The sequence below is a fragment of the Lates calcarifer genome, linkage group LG23, assembly GCF_001640805.2.
Source record: "Lates calcarifer isolate ASB-BC8 linkage group LG23, TLL_Latcal_v3, whole genome shotgun sequence".
Lineage (NCBI taxonomy): Eukaryota > Metazoa > Chordata > Actinopteri > Centropomidae > Lates > Lates calcarifer.
The window spans coordinates 15,204,240-15,226,237 of NC_066855.1; the positions used below are offsets into that span (position 1 = coordinate 15,204,240).

The window sequence follows — 21,998 nt, forward strand, 5'->3', positions numbered from 1 at the left end:
TTCATTAAGATCGTTTGGCTGCTAATGTTTAGACACCATTTAACATTTGATCTTTTTATTAAATGACAAAAAATTTAGTCATGCCAAACCAAACCATGCCATGCATTTATTATGCACGCTATATGTTCTTGTAATAAACCACTAGCCAGGAATGTGCAAAATTAAGTTAAAATAGGTTGACTCTAGCAGCCTGTGAATCACAGGTTGTTGACAATGCAAAATATAACCACTGAGATCAGATTCTTGAGCGTTTCCTGTCACATTGTCAAAGGATATATCTGAATTTATATTAAATTCCCTGCAAAATCAATGCTGGAGGGAATCAAAATACACACAAGTACAGTAAATAAACTCTGTAGTAAATACAGAGCAGTATTAGATTCCAGTTTCCCAGTGACTGTCAGCTGAAAGACATTCAGGAGCTCAGCTGCAGCTTGATGAATGCACAGCAGCCAAAGTTTCTCAGCTGATCTGGACTAACTTTGACTTTGCCATAAGTTCAAGCCAATTCCCACCTCCCTCCTCTCTTTCACCAGATAAGCACAACAACAATGGAGTAAAGGTCTGGCGAGGGAACAGCAGGCGTCTGATAGACAGCAGAAAAAAGCGTCAGTACTGGCAGCCTCGCACTCTGAGCAATTGCCCTGCCAAATCCTCTGATTGAGTACATGTGCCTTGTTGCTTATTTAAAACCAGGGCAACTATGGTGCTGCCAGCCACAGCACAGATACTGTACAATGTCATGCTTAGTATACAGCAGAGCAGCAGCTACCCAACAACATCCTGTAGAGAGGCAACACTCAGCACTGTACATCTGCATCCTTGGAGTCTTTATGTATTAAGTAACAGCCGTAGCACAGAGAACCAGAGCCTGTGGATTAGTGCTTGGGAAGACTGGGAGTTTTTTTTTTAAATCATGTAACAGTTGAAGTTGTGGGAAATCTACCATGAAGAGCCCCCTCTTGATTTAGTTCTCTTAGTAACAAGAGCTAGTGTTTTACAATTTAGCTCTGTGGAGCCAGTGTATCACATGATATATGAAGTTTTGCTGCTGGCCTGTGCTAACATCACAATCCCACTGTGTAATATCAACTACATAATAACTACCATCAGAGCCAAACTTGAATTAGGAAAGCTCTACGACAGCACAGCCCTTCCCCTTTACAGAAAATGTGATTCCATTCACATAGTACATAATTGATAGCTCTACATATGAGCTACTATGTTTTGGCTGGATCAGTATCTCTAACAGAGAGACACTCCTTGTGGAGTAACCATATGCTTGCCTTTTGTGTCAGAGAACTGGAGATGTGAGAGCTCCTGTATATGATCTGTGATCAAATCTGTAATAAAGTGGAAACTGGAAAAAGCAGAAACATTTTCTGTGAACCCTGGATCAGGAAACCTGCTGCTTTTGCTCCTCTGGCTTGCGAGTCAGCTTTTGTCACTGACATCAGTTCCTTAAAAGTTGTCTACTGGTTGAGCAAGAACTGATCTTATGCATTGAAAATATCAAATAATTATATACAGTAGCTGCCAGCTGAAGAATGTTAAAGAGAGGCAGGTTATGTCTTAAAGAGAATTTGAGATGTTAAAATACAGCCTGTTATTCAAAGACATATGTCAACAACCACAACAGGCCTGGAGGACATTCTGTGGTAGCTGGCATGAATATATTACTGCTACACTTTAAGGTTGCAGAACAACTAAAAGACTTCTAACTGCCTGATGCAACAGCTTCCACTGCAGTGTAAGAGGCCTTTGTGTAGCCTTTATTCATTCAGTCTGACATTTTGCTCATGTTGGTCCAATTTTTTGTTTTACCGTAACTAAGCAGTAGCAAGTGATGACAAAATTTTCTGACAAGAATTTTCAGTTTACATGGAAGCTGTCATAGTCAGGACTGGGAAAACATAAAGCTACCATTTTTATGACAATCAAAGAAGAAAATTAGTGTTAGGATTGTAACCTGCCATTTTGTAGTCAACTGTTTTGCATGAATGTAGACAGCTAGCTAGATATGTAGGAAGATTATGTCCCCATTCTTAATCCCACCTACAAAGCTCTGATTTGTCAATTGTTTCTCTAACTGGGGGAGACAGCCATCAATGAGGACAACACCACAACTAGAATAGCTGAATAAATTTGAAGATGTGAGACAGACTGGCTTTGTGTATAATGTTGAAAACAAAACACTGCTATTAAGTAGCTCTTGAGGGCAACTGAACTGTAGACTCCTGTGGACAACTTCTGAAGTAATAATGCTGGAAAAATGTGATTCCTAAACAAGTTAGGGAAGGTCTGTTAACCATGTTTGGCTTTCAACATAGACAACAATGGGCTAAGACTGGATCAACAAACTAGAATTTACATTCACTATAAATGGTCAGGGAAGTTGAGAGCAGAAACCAGCAGCACTTGATTTCCACAGCCTTTCAAGCCCTTCAGATATGTTTATGTCTTTGAGTAATGTTAAATTAATGCAGAGCCATAGGATTCCAGGTGCACTGCGAGGATCAGAGGCTCAGTGTTTTTGTCTTTTTTGGCTTCATTTCAGCACATGAGGATTGTTTCTGATTTTGTTATTCTTACATGTGGCTGGAAACAGAACTCACTAGACTGTACTGTGTTTATAGGTAAGTGTTTACACGTCTCAGATGTGTGCCAGCACAGTGAAGTTCACGAGTGACATAACACACAAAAAGCATGAATAATATTCTTCTGAACATGACAGAGAGAACTGGAGAGATGTGAGGGAGCTGGCTTGACTGCAAACATGCAAGGCAACACATCCGCTCTGCACATGTGTTCTCCGACCTCAGAGGAGCCACCAAACTGGAAATCTGAACCAGACCAAATACAATGGACAACCAAAGAGGCCTACGATAGAGGGATGAGTGAGCAAGGGAGTTGAGGCAGGAGGGGATAAGGATGGCACCGCAGCCAAATTCACTAAATCACTGGACTAATGTGCAGCAGGCTTTTCATCTGAGCATCTCACACATGCACTGAAAACACTTGAAATGCTGTCTTGAACAGCCTCTATACACACCAAGTCCTCTGTACATGAACCCACATAAAAGCACAGCGGATAGACCCCTGTGTCAACAGCGCTTAGTAAATCTTAGCATTACACTTCATCAGCATACTAAAACAATTAACGGTAGTTTGTTAATCAGCATGTAGATACCAGACAAACACGATGTACTGGAGAGGAAACAGAATCAGAGAAAATGAGAAAATGAGACAGAAGGGTCATGCAGAGGTAGAGGGACAACAGACGAGTCACGGGGGAACTCAGATGAAGACAGGAAGGGTAGGAAGAGAAAGCAAACCTCTATTCGGCTGAGCCTTTGGCTCCAGGATAGACAACATCTGTAGAACAAATTTCTCTCCACTTGACTTTGTTTTTTTTTTTTGTTTAGTTTTTTCCTTCACAAAAAGGAAAGGCAGAGCGGGGTAAGCTCTGGGAGAAAAGGAGACAAAACTAGAGAAGAGACAAAACAAGAGTGAGGCTGCCAAACACAAAGTGATGCACATGTACACATGAAAACAAAACAAAACTTAGGCAAGCCCTCTCTGAGGGCATTATGACCTCTAAATATTACATTTACTTGACTTCATTCTTGCCTCTTAAAAACAAAATGATGTATACCCTAAATAGGAGCAAGGCTGAAACTACTTTACACAGAATAATCTTGATAAGTGAAGTTTAGGAAAATTTGGCACATTTTCCAACTGAAACACATAACTTACTGTATCTGTAGTTTTCTGGGGGGTTAGGGTTAAGGAGAAAAATGCACTTTTAATATAACTTTTATACTACAATGTTGTAGTTCTATTACTGCATGGCCTATTTTTACCAATGACAATAAAGATGTAACTTGCACAAGCATATGTCACTGATATACAGAGGAATGTAAAGTATTAACTCATGCTTTGTGAAAGATTTTACTGGGGGCTACAAAATCACTCATCCCTGAAGGAGAGTGAGAGCGATGCTGTGGGTCACAGAGGTTAGTTAAACACTGCTGGACAATTTATCAGGTAGTGACAAAAAGACACAAATTGAAAGTAAAGGAGTGAGGAAATAAGACACAGAGGAGGAAAGAGACCGGGGGCAAAAGCTATGTGACAGTCTGCAAAAACCTTCTTGGGAGAGGCTGTCCGTGGCCTGATTGTCAGCCCTCTTTTCCTCACAGAGACAAACACTCCCTGGGGTCAACATGCGGGGTGACAGACGTGGAGTGAGGGGGCCCATGGTGCTGTAGCAGCCTGTAGTTGATTTAGAATTTTTGAGCATGAGCCAAAATTCCTGAAGGAACGCAGTAAGCAGGGGGGCGGCCATAAAGACCAACTCAGAACTGGCATATAAAGAAAAAAAAGGAGAAAAGGAAAAAAAGGGAATGTGGTGAATATGAAATAACTGTGTGTGTATATGTGTGTGTATGTGTTTGTGTGAGGGAGGAAGAACACAGACATGCTGGTGTTGCTATGGTGAAACAAGATGGGGGAATGAGAGAATTCCAAATAGGAACATTGGGGGTGCAGTGTAGGAAACGTGCCAGATAGATATCTAGAGGTTCACATGTGCATGTGTGTGTGTGTGAGTGCCTGTGTCTCTGTGTACCACTATGTCTTAGCATGGAGGGATAAAATATATTCAACAGAGTGTTATGAAGGTACAACACCTGGTAGAGTAAAAGGGAAGAGGGCAAGTCAGGGTCAAGGAGAGTGTGAAAGCAGAGTATACAAAAGTGAGAAAGGAGACAGAGAGACAAAACATTTTTAAATAAAAACAAGGTGATAAATTGGGTAATAGTTGAGTGAGAGCTAGGTGTTAACGGTTGAAGTTAACTGCTAGTTCTCCTCAAGGTGTACAGTAGGGGGGTAGAGCTCTGGAGTAGAGGTCATCATGAGTCCACTTGGTTTCTGGTGACCAGGACCAGAGTCAAGCCATGGATCCCAGATCTGTGGGTCAATATGTCTAATGCCTGAGTGGCGATCAGCCCTGATCACAGAATGAGTGTGTATTTTCAGAGAGAGGCAGAATGTGAACTGTGACTTGCAAAAAAGACTGATCTTTTTGAAGTCAGCCACACTTTGGGTCAGGTCTAATTGTCCTGGGGTCTACTTCGAACCTGGTCTGACGGTCCCTGGATCCGCCTTCCTTTTGAAGAAGTCAATATATGCATAGTTTGCAGGGTTAGAGTAGGTCTTTCTCCAGGTCTGTTTCAGATAAGTCTAAACTCGATCTCTGAGGAGCCAAGGCTAGACTAGAACCCAACCTCATCAAACCTATCCTTTTGTATCTCTGCTTTTCCAGACATATCGATAAACATTTATCATGTCTGTAGACAGATGATTCTCTAATAGGCCTCTGTGGTATCAGATATGGCCATAGTTTAGCACACTTAGCATATGTGACTGTACATTACTTCACCAAAGAAAATCATAAATACATCAAGTCTTGAAACCCTAAGCTCTAACAGAAACACATAAATTAAGAAGTAAATTTTAATTCTGTTCTTGGTTATAAGCTCTTATGTACCTCAGTGTTGGTTTTAGCTCAGCCTGGACTTGCAGTGATCCTTCAGCCAGCAAGAACCAGCTTGGTGAGTCTGTTTCATACTGAGCCCCCATTTTTTTTTCTTCCTCTTTATCAGCACCTTCTATTTATAGCAACTTTACTGCAGCAGCACAGCTTAGTACAGTACGTTCCATAAAACACAGGCCTCTCCTGACCACATCCCCAGGCATGTCTCTGCATTCGTCTCCCACTGCTCTATGCATGAGCGTATGGTGAGTGTTGGAATGTTCTAGACAGGGGGAGACCCACACACACACACACACACATACACACACACAATAACACCCTCAGACATGCACTCACAAGCCTTGGGCATTCACACATAGACAAAGATAAAATGACAAACAGACAGTGATGAACACACTGGGACACACTCTGAGACACCACACAAGGACACACAAACACATTTAAGGACACACATAGAGTCAAATAAAGAGAGTGACACACACTAAGGCACACACACAGACTGGGATATAGTCGCTGCATATATTACATTAAAGGAAAAGGTGCAGTATTCCAGTGATTTGTGGACAGTTAAGCCAACATCTAAACAAACAACTGAATTCATATGAGGGTATTCAATCCATTAAGACTATATAATGTCACCAAACTTAAACAAAAATTCAGTTTCCAGCATCACAAAGGTGAATATTTGCTGAATTCCTTAGAGCTCTGTGAAAGTAAACTGAATATCTTTGGTTATTTCATATTGTTAGTTGGACAAAACAAGCATTTTTAAGACAACATGTCAGTCTTAAGGAACCTATGATGGACATTTTTCTCTCATTAACTTCAGCCCATAAATTACACACACTGCCCTGTATACATGCAGCAGGAGAGTAATGTTTGAAGGACACTTTTTCATGCATCATGCGGGAGGAGCTAGGGCTCAAACCTTCAACCAAGCCATCAATGGCCCCAACCCACTCTATCACCTGAGCTACTGAAACATGCACTTGTACATTTTGTCTGAGATATTATAAATAAGTTTTCTTTCAACCTACTTCCCAACAAATAATCACCATGAGTGCTGTCAAAGTAAGCAGCTGTATCGGTTAATTCACTGTAGGAGCTGGTTCTAGATGACATCAAAATTAGATGTCTCTCTTTGCTGTCCAGCTCGAATACAAACTTCAAATTCACAAATTCATTTTAAATTGTTTCATATTATGGGGACTGCCAAATGTCAGCTCTGCCTGCTGGAACCATACAGTCCATAAGAGCTGTCAAGAAGACGGTGAGGTCACAGGGACATTACAACATGACACTCAGCAGCTTTGCTCAAACTGCGGCAGTGTAAGGAGAGGTCAAAGGTTGAGGCTGAGCCAGCATGTTTTCTGAGAACACGGTATGCTGTGATTTCAAGCCAAAAAAAGATTAAATAAAACATTACAAGCCTTCCTTTGTCAAACACAACTACACATGTAATTTCATCTGATCTAAATCCAGCAGTTTTATTGGAAAGCCAAAGGTTCAACAATGCAAAACAACTCCATCGTATTCAAATAGAAAGAAAAAATGTGTCTTGCAGGTCTATCTGACAAACGGCCAAATACAAAACAAAGTTTCTAACAGCACCTGAACACACATAAACACACACACAAGGGAGGTGTGTCAAACCACACTGGCACAATTTCAGCTAAACTAACCTTGACAGACTTGGCTGAGGTTTCACACATGAGCTGCTTTGCCAAACGGCACGTGGACAGTTTATGTAATACAGATAACACCTCAGCTGGTAGTGTAGAGTGAGATAAAACGAAACAAAAAAAAACTCATAAAATAATACCAAGACATAAAGCAACAATAACACAAGAAGAAGTGACCACAATCATAAAATGAGGAAATAAAACTAGAGAGAATCAGACCTCTCCAGTCATTTGGGACTATTATGTGAGATGATATGAGTCATACATCTGGCCTCAGAACCGGCTTCTGTATCACTCTGATATTATTAACGATGTCACTCTCACTGGTAAAAACTGAAGCCTACGTTCAGTTAATGTTCAACCAACCATGAACCTAGATAAGGCGTGAATTTTTCATTACGTGATCTATAGAAGTTGACTCGACCTCTCTGCCCTAGTTATGGAAGGAAAATGTCCCAGTATGGTTTTAAGTAGTCATGGCATGTTGAAACCAGCCCAGCGGCTTACAGAACTGCGTCCTTAATTAGAAGGTGCAAAACACGGTTCACTGATCTGGAACTCATCCAAATACAGTACAAAAGGCAGGTTGAAGCATTCCTGTGCCCATCCCTTCTCTACTTGCTGAAATGAACATGTATATGTACATGTTTGTGCACACGTTCAACACTACATGCACAGGGAAAGGGTTTTGGGTGCATATTTCTATCTGCTTGAGTAAGCCTACTATGTTGAATGACTTGTTTCTTCCCTTGTCTGTGTTTAATAGTGTGCATGTAAAGGAACAGAAACTCCCTGAAACTCTTCCACATGCCTGCATAAAACTCAAACCAGACTGTTCTGAGTGTCATAGCGGAGCTAACAGTTCAGACCACGTGGGGAGCTAAAAGAGTGTCCACTATATGAAGCGAGCCAGCACTCCTAACCCCAGGCATTTAATACTCTTCCCTCTTCTCCGCCTTTATTGGAGTCCTCCAAAGTTCACTTCAGTTGTGTGGCAAAGGAGTAGGAGCGAGCAGGGAAGACTGGAATACTTGTGGCCCAACAACAAAAGAGCTGGAATGCCCTTCTCTAAACTGGTTAATGCTGCCCACCACTCTCAGGCCATTTCTGCCCTTTTTCCCTCTTGTCTGTCTCACATATTTATGGTCTTTGTGTTTCTTTTTTTTCTGTCTCCATGTGTCTTTGCCCCTCTAGGAAAAGTGGTCTGGTCTTGATTACGGAAATGTTCGCCATATCCAGAGCTTTGTACCGTGTTTACAGCAAGCTGAACATAATAAACATGCTGACTACAAATATATACTGCCTTTTGTTTTGAGTCTCAGTGAGATGCCTGTGACCACAAAGAGAGCCTTTCTTGGGCAGAAGGGAGCTTTGAAATTAACACCAACTCTGTACACCCACACCTCTCAGTCGACATTACTGTCTACCAGAGCACACACTGTCAGACTATCTAACCACACATATACACACACTACTATATACAGTCATAAACACCAGGTATAGAACCATATAAGCCAGTATGTTCTTACATGCACTTCTTCAGAATATGTGCAACAAAATGACCCACTTTCTGTCCAAAGATATACACTGTACAGTGCTACCTATCCACACCGATGTGTTACTCATTAAACTTGTAAACCAGCTCAGCTTTTTTTGTCCTCAGCTAGAGGTGAAAGACACTGTGAGGTCTCTAGTCTGCGCCATCTATGTTATCTTCATGTATAATCCTATACAGCTGAGCCCTGACAGGCAGGAGAGTGAGAGCAAACACAGCCAGGGCAGTATTCAACAAGGCGTCTGGGGCAGATGAGTACTTTGAACCTGTTTTCCCTTCTTATGTGAATTGTGGCACAGTGGCAGACTGGACTGTATATTACATACAGTATATAATGTGGCGGGGGCCAACTGTTTGAGCAGGAACTGTGCTCTTATCACTCACTGCTGCACCTGTTCTGCGCCTCAACTGACACCGCCTTGGGGGAAGATTAAGCAGTGGGGGGAGGTGGGCACACAAGGAGAGAAAAGAGGGACAAAATGTAAAGCAAGACTTAGACCCTTATATCTAGAAGAACCTATAGACGTTACACAGCATAAACACAGCGGTGATAAACATACATAAACTTTCCTTTGTGTACAATTCACTCATGTCTGACCACTGTTAAGCATTTAGAAAGAGGGATTCATCATGACTCACTATAGCACATACTGTATGTAGGACAACAGCTTAAGTTCTCCATCAACCATAACTGTGCACAAAGTTCACAGCCTTGTTTGTTTTGCATTAATTGGCATAAGTATTTATTGATTCTTTTCATCTGCAATGCTAAATAGTCCAGCATATGAAGATGTGTCAGAAATAATGTGTAAGCACTAATCCATGATGATTACAATCACAAAAAAAGAGAGGCTGTCATTATAACTGTGACCATGATCATGATGTTTTTGGAGGGACAGAAACTTTCCTGTTCGCAATATTTGCTGACATCAAAAAAAGGTTTTATCTGTTCGCTTATCTATTTATATTTTCATTATCTCATCTCATGTTAGGATGTAGTTTGTATTTTCAAACAGTATTATTAAACTGTGCCTTATCGTGACTGTTTTTATGGTGTGCCTGTTGAAACAGTGAAATATCCAATACAAAATTCTTCCCATTAGTCGTCAACATTTCCAGTTAACGAGGAGTCAGATCAAACGCTCATATGAGTGATTTTGGAGTGTAATGACGAAGGACCTGTTTTGTTATCGTTTTACTTGAGGTAGTGGGTAATTATCCAGTGGTCTTATAAATTTAACAGATGGGCACAGAACACAAAAGACATAAGACAGCAATGACAGAATGTATACTCTATATACTAGATCGGTCTTTGATTGGATTGTTGAAAATGCAACAAATGATCATTGTCATCATTGATTAATCTGCTTTGTTTCATCTATAAAATGGCAAAAAGTACCAGGACATGCCCTTCACATGTTTTGAGAACCCAAGGACAAATACTACTAAACCCAAAAGTATTTAATTCACACCAATGTAAAAACAGAGGAAACGCAAAACCAATTTAAGAAGCTGAAACCAGCAAAAATTTGACATTTCTTAGAGCCCCCGGTAACACTGAGTAGTATCTCTTTTTGCATTTTACATAACATACAAATAATGATATTCAATTCACTGTCATGTAAGAAAAAGAAAAACAGCAAATTCTCGCAAATTTGAGAAGTTGGAGCCATTAAAAGAATTGGTATTTTTGCTTGAAAAGTAGTTGAGAATAAATTTTCAGCTGATTAACTCCTTGATTAATCAATAGTTCTTCAAATATTAAAACTGTTAATGATTAATGATAAAGATAAAGATTCATCATACAATGGACACTTTTACTGCTAACAGACATGAGACAACAGTGGCAACAGCTATAAATGTTTATATGGCCTTTAATGTAATTGCTTAATTTTATTTTTTCTTATCACTGAGAGTAATATGTGGAAAAAAGCTAATTGGAATACTATGACAGACAGAGCTGAAGCATTCACAGCAGGGGCTGCCCATGACAGTTTGCCTTGATGTGATTACCACCAAGGCTCCTGACATGGTAGTTTAATTTATACGCCCTCAACCATGTTTCATTACCATCAATATCAGATGTCTTGTCATGGCTTGTAATTAGAAATCGACAGTCCCTTTTGACCTCACAAACATGGAACTGCCACCAAAGTGCTGCAGCAGATAGGTAACTGCTAACTCCAGGGGTAGGTAGCAGTTTAATTTACAATAATGACTGTCTATGTAAATATGCTGCTATCTTAGATCAAGCTGCAGTACAGCCAGGAAAACATAGTATGTCGAGGATTTTATCTAGGGCTGTAGAATATGATCATACACGTTCAAGTATGTAAATGTATTGAAATGTGAATGCTTTGAATATTATATATTAGTGAATATTAATATAGTATTCCTGTCAGACTGGCTGTCAGTGCAGTGTCATGGGCTCCCAATGAAATGTGTGAACTTAGAACAATGTGTGCAGTCTGGTTTGCTGAAAGAAGCTGCTCATTGTTAAGTTTTGAAACTGAGTAGCACTTGATACAATCATATCTGTTTCACACCATGATATCCAGTTGGCTGTCTGACAGAAGCTGCTGCAGAGACCAGTGATGCAGAGAGCCCGATGAGGAACTTCAGCGGCATGCAACATGAATGTTAGTTGTAGTCTAAGCTGTGATCACAGGTTACCTGTGGTCCCGCTACTCCGATCAAAAATTGCAAGAAACATTTCTTTAGAGTAAAAGCAAACATTTCAGATGTCACCATGACACACACTGTAATCAATATGTCAGATCTGATGCTTTCTCCTCTGTCACAGCTTGAAATCCACAGTTACATCTGAGTGATCAAAAAGTGCTCTCACGGCATGAGAAATATACTTTAAAAGAAGAAAGCAATAAAACTGTGCAGCCTTTCCTTTCAGCCACTGAAGATTTAAAATGAATGTCAGTCTTAAAAAGGAACATGACAACTTGTCTTTGCTGTGTATTTCTGATGGTTTGCTTAAAGGTAGAACACACTGGGACAGTGTGGAGTTTTTGACTAAAGACCAACACACTGGGATTTCTGATATGATCACCTAATTTGAGCATATCACAGGTACAAACTTCAAGATAAGTGAGAGGGAACTGCATTACAAGGAATGCCTAATGTTTGAAGGAATTTAGACACACTGTTGCCATACATGGTTTGAACTGTAGAAAACACTGACAAGACCCACCAACTGTAAAATATCCTGATCAGTACATTTACTGATCACAATAACAATAATCATCAGCTCCAGCCCTAAAACCAACATACATTTCTGGCTACAACTTGTGGCAAGAAATGTGGCAATGCACTTGCAAAAGGCGAAAAAGACAACTGTTAAATATATGCAAATATCAACTTTGCAAATGTGGTATGCATTCACTACTGGTGAGACACTCTGAATGTAAATATAACCGCTTGTTTACGAGTAACTCTGCAGGGTATATTTATATAGGAGGGTTAAAAAACTCGTTCCGGAAAAAGGGTTTCTGATAAACCCAATCTGAAATAACTTAAGACCAACAAACCCAACAGTATTAAAAAAGCACAGGAAGCACAATGTAATAAAGTGGTGCTGAGAAGTGCTTTCCCTTATTGCTACAACATTATATCAATGGATTCTGTGCCATGTCTCCATTGTAGCAGAGCACATATTGTCCTTGTTGCATGTCCTTCATCCAGACTTCTGCTGCAGTAGCCTGGCATTACTTGTGGATTGATGATGTGGATTACTCACTGTTCAAACTACATGTCAAGGCACAAAAATGTGATTTAAAAGATGGCAATTAATAGGGAAACTGCATGGGTACTGAGGCAAAAACACATCCAGCCTTTGGAAACATCACAAAGACTTAACCTTTGCACTCTGCAGGACCAATCAACTCCTGATAAAATACAAACAGAGCTGTGAGAGGTAAGCAGTCATAACCAGGAACAATATTACCTAACATTACACCACAAGCGCTTTCTACTTGCTGCCAAATGCGGTTTGCACTTTTCCACTTGAGCCTTCCCTCTGACCCCAAACAGTCCCTGTCTTTATACAGATGTTGATATGATCGCACAAGAATGAATGAAATAACAGAGTATCAACAGAGAGCTGAAAAAGAGGAACATTTTGTGCTTTGCCGAGAGGAGGCAAAAACCACTTCCTTTGAGTGAATGAGAGAGCTGTCCAAGAAACCGCACAGTTTCATAAAATACCACCCACTCTATATCTACGATACTGCAACCTAACATTACATCTCCTCCTTGTTTATTCTGTACTACAATAAAACCATATGGCGGACAGCAGAGAGCACTTGTCCTTCACAACAAAAACCCCAATATGTTAGAGTGCTACGCCTCCACTGCTGTGAGACTCAGCCAAGCCTCCTGCCTACAACACAGGTAAAGCCACCTATCATGATATTAACACAATTGCAAATTAAGTTCCACAAAGGCAAACTAATTCAAGCTGGTATTAGCCAGAATCATTATTCAGTTATTGTCTCCTCAGTTCCTGGAAATGTAATTTAACGGCATGCTTGGTAATTGTCTTTCTGAATTAATTCCTGGCTTCTTTGCAGAGTAAAACCAAATTGCCACTCCTCTATTCTGTCTAGACATCCAAGAGCCTCAAAGGCAGGTTATTGAGTTAGTTTATTGATTATAAAGAAAAAAAAATCCTTATTCAAATGTCACAAACAGAAAAAGGAGACAGCAGTAATATAGCGACAGCTTGCGCTCACATCCGTCTGTAATGGTTTCAGTTCAAATGTCATTATGTGTCTCGCTGCACAGCATTAACAGTCATAAAGCTTACTCCTTCCAGTTAGAGCCAGGCAGGGGCTGAATGATCATATGAGAAATTCAGTTCTCTCAAATTGAAATTGAGGTTTAGTGCAGGAGCTGTCCAAAAGCGTGCGCTGGGATTACCCAGCCAGGTGGTGAGTCAAACTGACGGAGAATAAAAGTAATTCAACTGCTGGCTCTGAGCCCACTCACAGTTTGCCTGTCCTGCTCCCCAGTACTCCCGGGTTGAAGATAAATGTCAGTGCAGCTCAGAGATTATCTGTGTATGTATTTGAATGTGTGAGACAGTGTGTGTTTGTATTTGTCTGTGTGCATGTGGATGTTTGTACATGTTTGTCCATTTGATTATGTGTGCGCATGTTTGTATTCACAGCCATGAATGCATGCCCAGGTGGGAGGGGAGTGAGTGTACTCGTCTGTGTTTGTGAGCGTGTGTGTGTGTGTGTGTGCCAGAGCGGGAAAGTGATTCCCTTGATGGGCATGACAGATGGGCAGGGAGTGGCTCAGCTTGTTCTCTCTGCCACCTGAGAAGCACACAGGCATGCATGTGTCTCAGTGCAGCGCTCACGCTCCCCTTTCATCCCTCTGACAGAAGTTGCTTTGTTTTGACTCAAGTGCTTGCTCAGGCCAGTTTCTAATGTTAAGTTGTTCTGCACACCATGACAGAAAAAGTAGTCTACTAAAGCTGGAGTAAGGTTTTGTTTTTGATCCTGTTCCAGGCTGTTTTTCACCTTGCGAGGATTCATGTCTGCACAGAGAAAGGTGTTATGGGTAATTGTGGGTCACAGAGCAGCTTCAACCCCACTATCATTTCCAATGGACCTGAACATCAAACAGGTTTGAAAAGGAGAAGAAAACCTGTGTTTAGGTTTATAAATATTTACACAAAAAAGCTACACAAATATCTCTGAACAACGCTCCTGTTCCGGCCTGCAGAAACCTGAGGCCAGAAGGTCAAAATAAAACTTGGCTCTCTGTACTCAAAGATTGTTGGTTAGAGAATGATGCATCACTCTTCACTCTACAATTATAAGTGGACTGTGTGTTTCTGCAGTTCAACAAGATCAACAGAATCGTGAGTCTTTTCTGGTAAAACAATCTCACTAACTGTGGTACAATCATCATCAATAATTTATAACCTTAAAGTTCTGAATAGTGCATCTCCAGCATTTGGAGCAAGTAGCTCAGAAAAATAAGATATGGAAAAGTGAGAAGGCTACAGCTGCTATCTTAATATGTCAGATATTTAATCAACATTTCATTCTGTTCACCTCACCTTCAGTTTTTACAACGTCTGAACATGTAGTGTTTCTGTAAAATATCTGTTTCTGCCTTCTCAGCCCTTTCTAGCTAACGCTGAAAATTGAGCAGCAGGGTTGCATTTCCAAAGGATTTAGATTCAATAAAATGCTGGTAGACCCCAGCTCTAACAATAATTGCTCTATCTTGCTGCACATCTGTCAGTGCACAGTGCACACTCAAAGCATGAAAATACAATATGAAAAGGATCATCAGTGAATATGAAACATGCTGTGAAGCAAAGGTGTGATCTGTCAGTGACGCACAGCATGTTGGACCGGAGGAGCGCTGACTGTTGCAACTTGGGGTCTGTGAACTGTGCGATGCTCACGCTGGCCCGTTGCCACCCAACGTAAAGAAAAAGTGGCCCAGAATACCTGCTGCAATACCAAGCCGATTCCAATGTCTCCATTTACTGCAGTGATTTCTCAGTCAACAAAATAAAGTGCAGTGATGTGGACAGGTTCAGACAGTATAACAACACATTACACATAACAACACATAAGTATTTGCATGCTACATTAATTCATGGGGAGCTGTCAAACCTGTCAGGGTGCTGTGCATACAGTATGTGCTATACAGCACATATGTACTATACATAAAGCCCACCCCCCTCCCCTCCTGAACCAAATGTGATATCTGCACCTGTGGAAATGAGACACTGTGTTCCAAGCATGGAAAAATAAAACCAACCCCACCTCCCCACCACTCTACTGACTTTGTGACACTATCATTGTAACTATACACTCACAGATCCCACTGATGTAGGTTAATAAAGTATGCACAGCAACAGGAACACTGAGTGATTTAACAGCAACAGGTTTACATGAAGCAATGAAAACATCTCTTACCTTGGTGGTCAGTTGTCTTCAATTCAGTGTTGTCTCTTTACTTTTGATCCCGGCTTTCATCCCAAAACAGGTCTCAGGGAACTCTGTAATCAGAACAGACAATCTGTGATTCCCTCATATCTTTGCCAACAAAAGAAAAACATCCACCAGGAAACACACTACGAGGAGTGAAAGGACTTGCAGAGTGATCCTGTGAGACTAGAGTTAGCCAAATCCCACAGATAGTTGCAGCTTTAGCACAAGGAAATCCACATGGCCACTGATGCATGCATGTACTGCCAAGTCAGGGATGACATAGGAGGAGTCTCAGGGTTCAAGAGAGGAAAATCCCCAGAGGAGGTAAAAGGTTTTCTTGTCTATGCAAACTGATGTTAGATTTTCATGTGACCAGCTTACCACTAAAAGGCTTAGTAGTCTAATCCTTTAGCCAAATGAAGTGTCTAACTTAAGGCTTAGGCTGGCCAAAGGAATCAAAGGGAGTACGGCCCTTGTTAGACTAACCAGAGAACCAGGAAACAGTATGTTGAGGAATGTACTACAGGTACTCCCTTCATCATCTCTGGCTATTTTACTCTCTATGCAACTAGGCCTATTATTTATACTTGTGTTACAACCATTATAAAAGGAAGGCCTCAGGTAAATGGCCTCACATTCTCAAATCTTTATCTTATGAGATAAAATGAATATCTTTGGGTTTGGGGCAGCTGGTTGGACAAAACAAGACATTTCTAGACATTACACAGGGCCTTAGCAACTCATTTCATGTGAAAACTATCGACAGATCAGCAGTCCTCTTGCTTATTGTTTATTATTTTAGTTCTTTCATTTTTTATAAATGTGTTTTAATATTTCAATTGTGGAGGCACTATATAAATTAAGTGAATTATTATCATTTGAATTTAAAAAAAAGAAAGAAACTGTATATTGATGGCACCTCAGGTGACGTGACCTGACAGTAAATTTACAGCAGGGTGCAGCCTAATCTAGCCTAGAGTAATGATATTGCTAGCAGCTAATGCTACTCCCTAACTCTGAACCCATCTGCCAATAAAGCATTACTAAAAATACAAAATTAAGAAATATAACACTGACCCCAGAACAGGTGTAAACAATACCCATTCAGCAACATTTCTGTGAAACATTTGTTTCAATTAGGGGTAAGCTAAAAGGCTAGTGCTAACCATTGTTAAAAGTACTGCATCAATGACAGAATATGTACATTTCTGTGCATGTGAAATTATTGATTGTTCAAGTCACTTGTATTATCATAAGTAAAAATGAATGATATCAAACTGCTTTCCAATTACAGCCTATCATATAAATGACATTTTGTATCTGGTCTTGGACCGTGTATTGTATCACCTTAGAGTGAGAGATACACAGCCCTCCATGAAGTTAATAAAAAGTTGATGCCAATGACAAAGTGCTTGTAAAACTAAAGGCATGCTTTAAGTATTTTAAAAATGCATGTGATTAATTTCCTGTCAGTCAATCAGTTTTTTTATTGCTAGTTTCATCACTGATTGAAAAAAAAAACAAAACATATCCACTGACACACACACAGGCACATTACATAATAGTTGTCTCTGTCTCTGGCACAACAGATAAATCTCTCCACGTTGTGTTATTACCTGATGACATTCAGCCAAGAAGCGCTGTGACATTCTCACCTTTCCACCTGACTTGGCAGGCGGCAGACATAAGGCCACTCCCATCTGACACTGAATAGATGCAGAAATCATCTTTGGATGCACATGATTGCGACTGCTTGCTTGCAAGGTTATCAAAAAGTAACATGTGAGAGAACTGGTGGCCTTTTTGCAATCAGATTTTGGCTCACAACTGCCGCTGTCTCACATATCAAAGTCAGTAAACAGAAGCTGTGTGAGTCATGTATTTTAAGTATTTGCTTCTTTTGCAAGTCTTAGATGCCATGTTTTTGAAAACAGTTTATGGCATCTTGTGTTCCCTTTAGAGGAAACACAAAGAAAGCATTGACTGCTAAATGCAGTTAAATGTTGAGTAGAGAGGTGGAGCTTATGGTATACTGATTCCCACTTGCTTCAGAGAAACATACTTTGGATGTGCTTTTGAGGTTTTAAACAGCTGGGAGGAACTGCACTTTAGCTGAGGGGCAAAAAAACACATACAGTACTAGAACATATTGTACATGTTGAGAACACTCATGTTAACATAATAGACAGTTGTCACTCTTTTCTATTTCCCTTAGGTGTAGCCCTGTTTAGGACAAATAATATGGGTAAATACTGAAATACTGGAAATACTGTGCACCTAATTTCAGCTACAATAACCATGTCACCACAATGACTTCTATAGTATATGCTACCTCACATTTTCAAGGGCAGTGAATGCCATTAAGTGCCTTCAATTTTTAACAGAACAGACTGTAAAAGAGTTTCAACAACTACTTCCTCAGTGATACATTTATAATTCACTCCACCAGTGGGATCTGTAGGATTTGTCAAAGGATGGCTGTATATTCGAGAATTATTACCATGACAGTGAGGTGCAACTGCAAAGCTGGCCACCTCCACAACTCAGGTCTGAGATTAAGTATTCAAGCGATTATTTCTTTGAGCAGCAGCACTGATAGTTTTTTTCATTAGCAGCTATGGTAATTCAGTGTGGCCATGCGTCTGATTCTCTGGCTAATCCATATGCTAAGCCAGCACTCAGGCACTAAGGCAGCGATAAATAAGCATCGGTACAGATGGGACAATTACGAGGGCCAGAGAGGCAGAGTCAAACCTGACAGCACTTAAACCCATTTACAGTATGTGCTGTTATATTTTAACCAGAATGAGCTACAAGTTAGCATTTAGAAACAGGAAATACAGTAATGATTCAATCCTGTTTAGAAGCATCTTGTAGAGCCAGATCGGCACTAAGGGTGGGAATCAGTCCAAACCAGATCCATAACAAGAGTATCGAGACCCGTCAGATTTGTCATCTTTATTTCCTCTTGGATCAGATAGAGACTTAAGACTATCCTTTTCAGGTCAAGTTCTTGTTATTCTGATTATAACAAGACAACATTTAAGATTAGAAAACTCTGGGTAATTTTGTTAAAGAAAAGAGAGTTTTCTCAAAGTATTTTACTTTTTTACGAATAATAGAAGGAAGAGGAGAAAAATCACAAAAATACTGCTCTTCCTCACCTCTGCACTCTGATAAACAGGAAGAGAGAGTGAATTATTTTGTCTAACATGCCTACACATGAGGTTCAGTCTTGTGACATACTTCTGGGCACAACAACACACAGCCACACCAATAGATCAACAAATGATTTTGAGGTTCAGCAGATGGCTACAAAGGTGTGGGCCCAACGGCTAGGTTTTAAAAAGCATTTAAAGAATATCAGTTGTTCCTTCACCACATGACCACATCCTGAATATAAAAAGGGAAAAACATGAACTCATTTCATGCCAGGCTTGTAATGGATTATTGCATTAGCCTATATACAAACAAAGATTCTTTGTCCAAATGATGTTTTTTGTTAAGTCTTTGAGTGGAGTTTCTGTGTTACATGCTGAGGAAGTTACTTAAAGGAATAGTTTTAGAAAATGCACTTATTTGCTTTCCTCTTAGTGAGACACCTATCCAATGTGTGCCTACTCATTTAGGAATTTGTAAATGTAGTCTGGTGTCACTTAGCCTAGCTTAGCATTAAGCGTGGAAGCAGGCGGTAAGCAGCAAAGTTGATAGGGAAAAACAATTTGTTTAACCTGCACACTTTTATTACTTATTGAATTCATCATGCATAGAAATCCTTTGTACCAGCATCATGTAGCTACTAACTACTTCTGATCTGCAGACCCTGGGCAGTCTCTTTATGCTAAGCTAGGCTAACCATATCCCAACTCCAGCCCTGTATTAACACACAGAAAAGAGACTATTATGAATCATTTCAAATTGAAAACAGATTATCATTTTCTTTTAAAGACAGTGTTGTGTTATGGGCTGTTTGTAGCTGTACTGTAGCTAGGCTAGCAGGTTTTGACCATCTGTCAGCAGACTACATTGCTGACAAGGTGTTTTTCTGCTACAAGGAAAATTCTGAATTAATGTAAATGAGTGGAAAATGCCTACTGACCTCTACTGTGGAACGGATGGGGAGGAACGATCTATCAACAATGTCACAGAATGTTACAAAATGGCGACTAAGCCCTACAGGACCGTAGAGTTAATATTTCTAGCCGCCTCTAAAAACAGTAAAATGTGTGAGTATGTGACTGAAAAACAGATTGAAGGAAGGCCTGTGGCTAACACTCGAAACATTCTTGTACATGCTACACAGAAGGTGAGATTTAGAGATGTTTCCGAACCATGTGTTTCATTTCCACAAGAAAAAAAATACTTCAAGGTTGAAGACTTACAGCTGAATCCACAGTCATTAAAGCTGACGATACACTGTTCACCTTGTTATATCACTGTACCTGTTATTGTCAATAAGCTTTAAAAGGAAGGTTATCTCAGATTAAACCTGCTTGTCTGCTCTGCAAACAGTGAGAGACATTTGTTGTATGATTGTGTTGGTAAAAAGTGTCCTTTTAATGCTGCCTGCTCATTTCAGTGAACCAAGAAAAGAAACTTCTCCTTTTCATTCCAAAGCTGTATTTTACTTGATGAATCGTTGTCCCATTCTTTCCCTGCGAGTTTGACGGAGTATTTCTAACAAACTGGTATGCCAGTCATGCAGACCAACAGGCAGACTTTGTTGCTTAATCTTCACAATAAGAAAATCTCTCTTGTAAAATGACAGCATCTCCCAAAATTAGACTGCAGCCATTGTTAATTTTGGTAGACAAATCTGACATTTGAGACACAGCTGTTTATCAGAAGTTCATGCTGCAAACATCATCAAGCTTTTCCATTTTAAAATAAAACAGTGCATTTTTATTTAGCCAGCTTTAAGATTAAGATTAATATTAAGATAGACTTTATTATTCCACTTGTGGGAAATTCACATTACAGCAGCAAGAAACAAGGGTGACCAAGATAGGAAAATAGAAAAATAAAAAATATAATATAGAAAGGCACAGAAAGTAACAAAGTGACAAAGTTAAAGTGCAGCAATTAGCATTGGACAGTTGTAAATATAGGAGAATTTTGGACATCACCTTGGGCTGAGGGAAATTGCAACCAGCATTTTTCACTATTCTTAAAGACGTTTTATAAACAAAATGATTTATCAATTAAGAAAATAGCCAACCCTAGTCTCCTCACAGCTGAAGTATGGATAAACTTTTCTTTCACCTCACTAAAAAATGCTGATGCTAAATGAATCGTGAGGTGACCCGGGCTGCGGTCTGTTTCTGAGAGCTGCTGTCATGCCTACAACCAGGACTTTCAAACAGAAGTGGGATACGTGCCAGAGAGAGACCTCAATCAGGAAGTGCTGCAGACTCGCTTACACTTTGCCATACCACCCACTGAATCACATCCATCTGTTTGCATATTATGCAAATAACCCAGAGTTATTTGAGTATAAAACAGACTACATGTGTGTTCATCTATGTGTGAGAGAGGTCCTCTCCAAATCAGCTTACAATCACAATTAGACACATTAACATCACTCATGTCACATGTGCCACCTATAAGACCCCACATTCCCATTGCAGACATTCAGCTGATGCTCTTGTCCAGACTGCCTTTCAGAGAATAAACTTAATTTCCTTTATTGTGACTTTGTTACAGATGAGTACAGCATGTATTCCATTAATGCTCATTCCAGCTCTAATCCAATTCATTGTTCCTCCACGGCTCTGTGTATAGAATAAGTCATTTCCACACGGGATTAATCCAGTGTACTTTACTTTTGGAGCAATCTGCTGGTTTGCATAGTTGAAAAGCTTAGCTGTTACACGGACCCAAACACACACTCACTCACACACACACTCAGTGCTGTAACTGAGCCAATGTGGAGATTGATCAGCTGGGTCACGTCCAAATTAAAGCCCATCCTCTGCAGACATGCCAAGCATAATAACTCCCTCCACTCTTTGCACTTTTCTTTGGCCAGGGAAAGTGGGGAGTACAAAAAAAACATGCACGAGAGAAGGAGAAAGCAAGAAAGCAAGAAAAAGAATTAGAAAAAGAGGTGCAAGTGGATAATGTCGACATCCATTGCAGAAAAAGGAATGCCTGGCTCTCAGATGTCTGACCCATTTTCTGCTCTCGCTCTCTCCCTCTCCTCCTTTCTTTCTAATTTCCTTCCTTCCTCT

At 40.1% G+C, this 21,998-nt stretch overlaps 1 protein-coding gene across 4 annotated transcripts in view; it reads right to left on the reverse strand.

The window, feature by feature from the left end:
- The window catches only part of thrab (thyroid hormone receptor alpha b), a 203,875-nt gene that overhangs the window by 114,199 nt on the left and 67,678 nt on the right, over positions 1-21,998 (reverse strand). For 2 of the 4 annotated variants that reach the window (XM_051066200.1, XM_051066198.1), the window contains one exon: positions 15,754-15,836. The exons of the other annotated variants lie outside the window; for them this stretch is intronic. The gene's annotated coding sequence lies outside the window, so the exon portion shown is untranslated. The remainder of the gene's footprint in view (positions 1-15,753; positions 15,837-21,998) is intronic. 4 annotated transcript variants of the gene reach the window in all.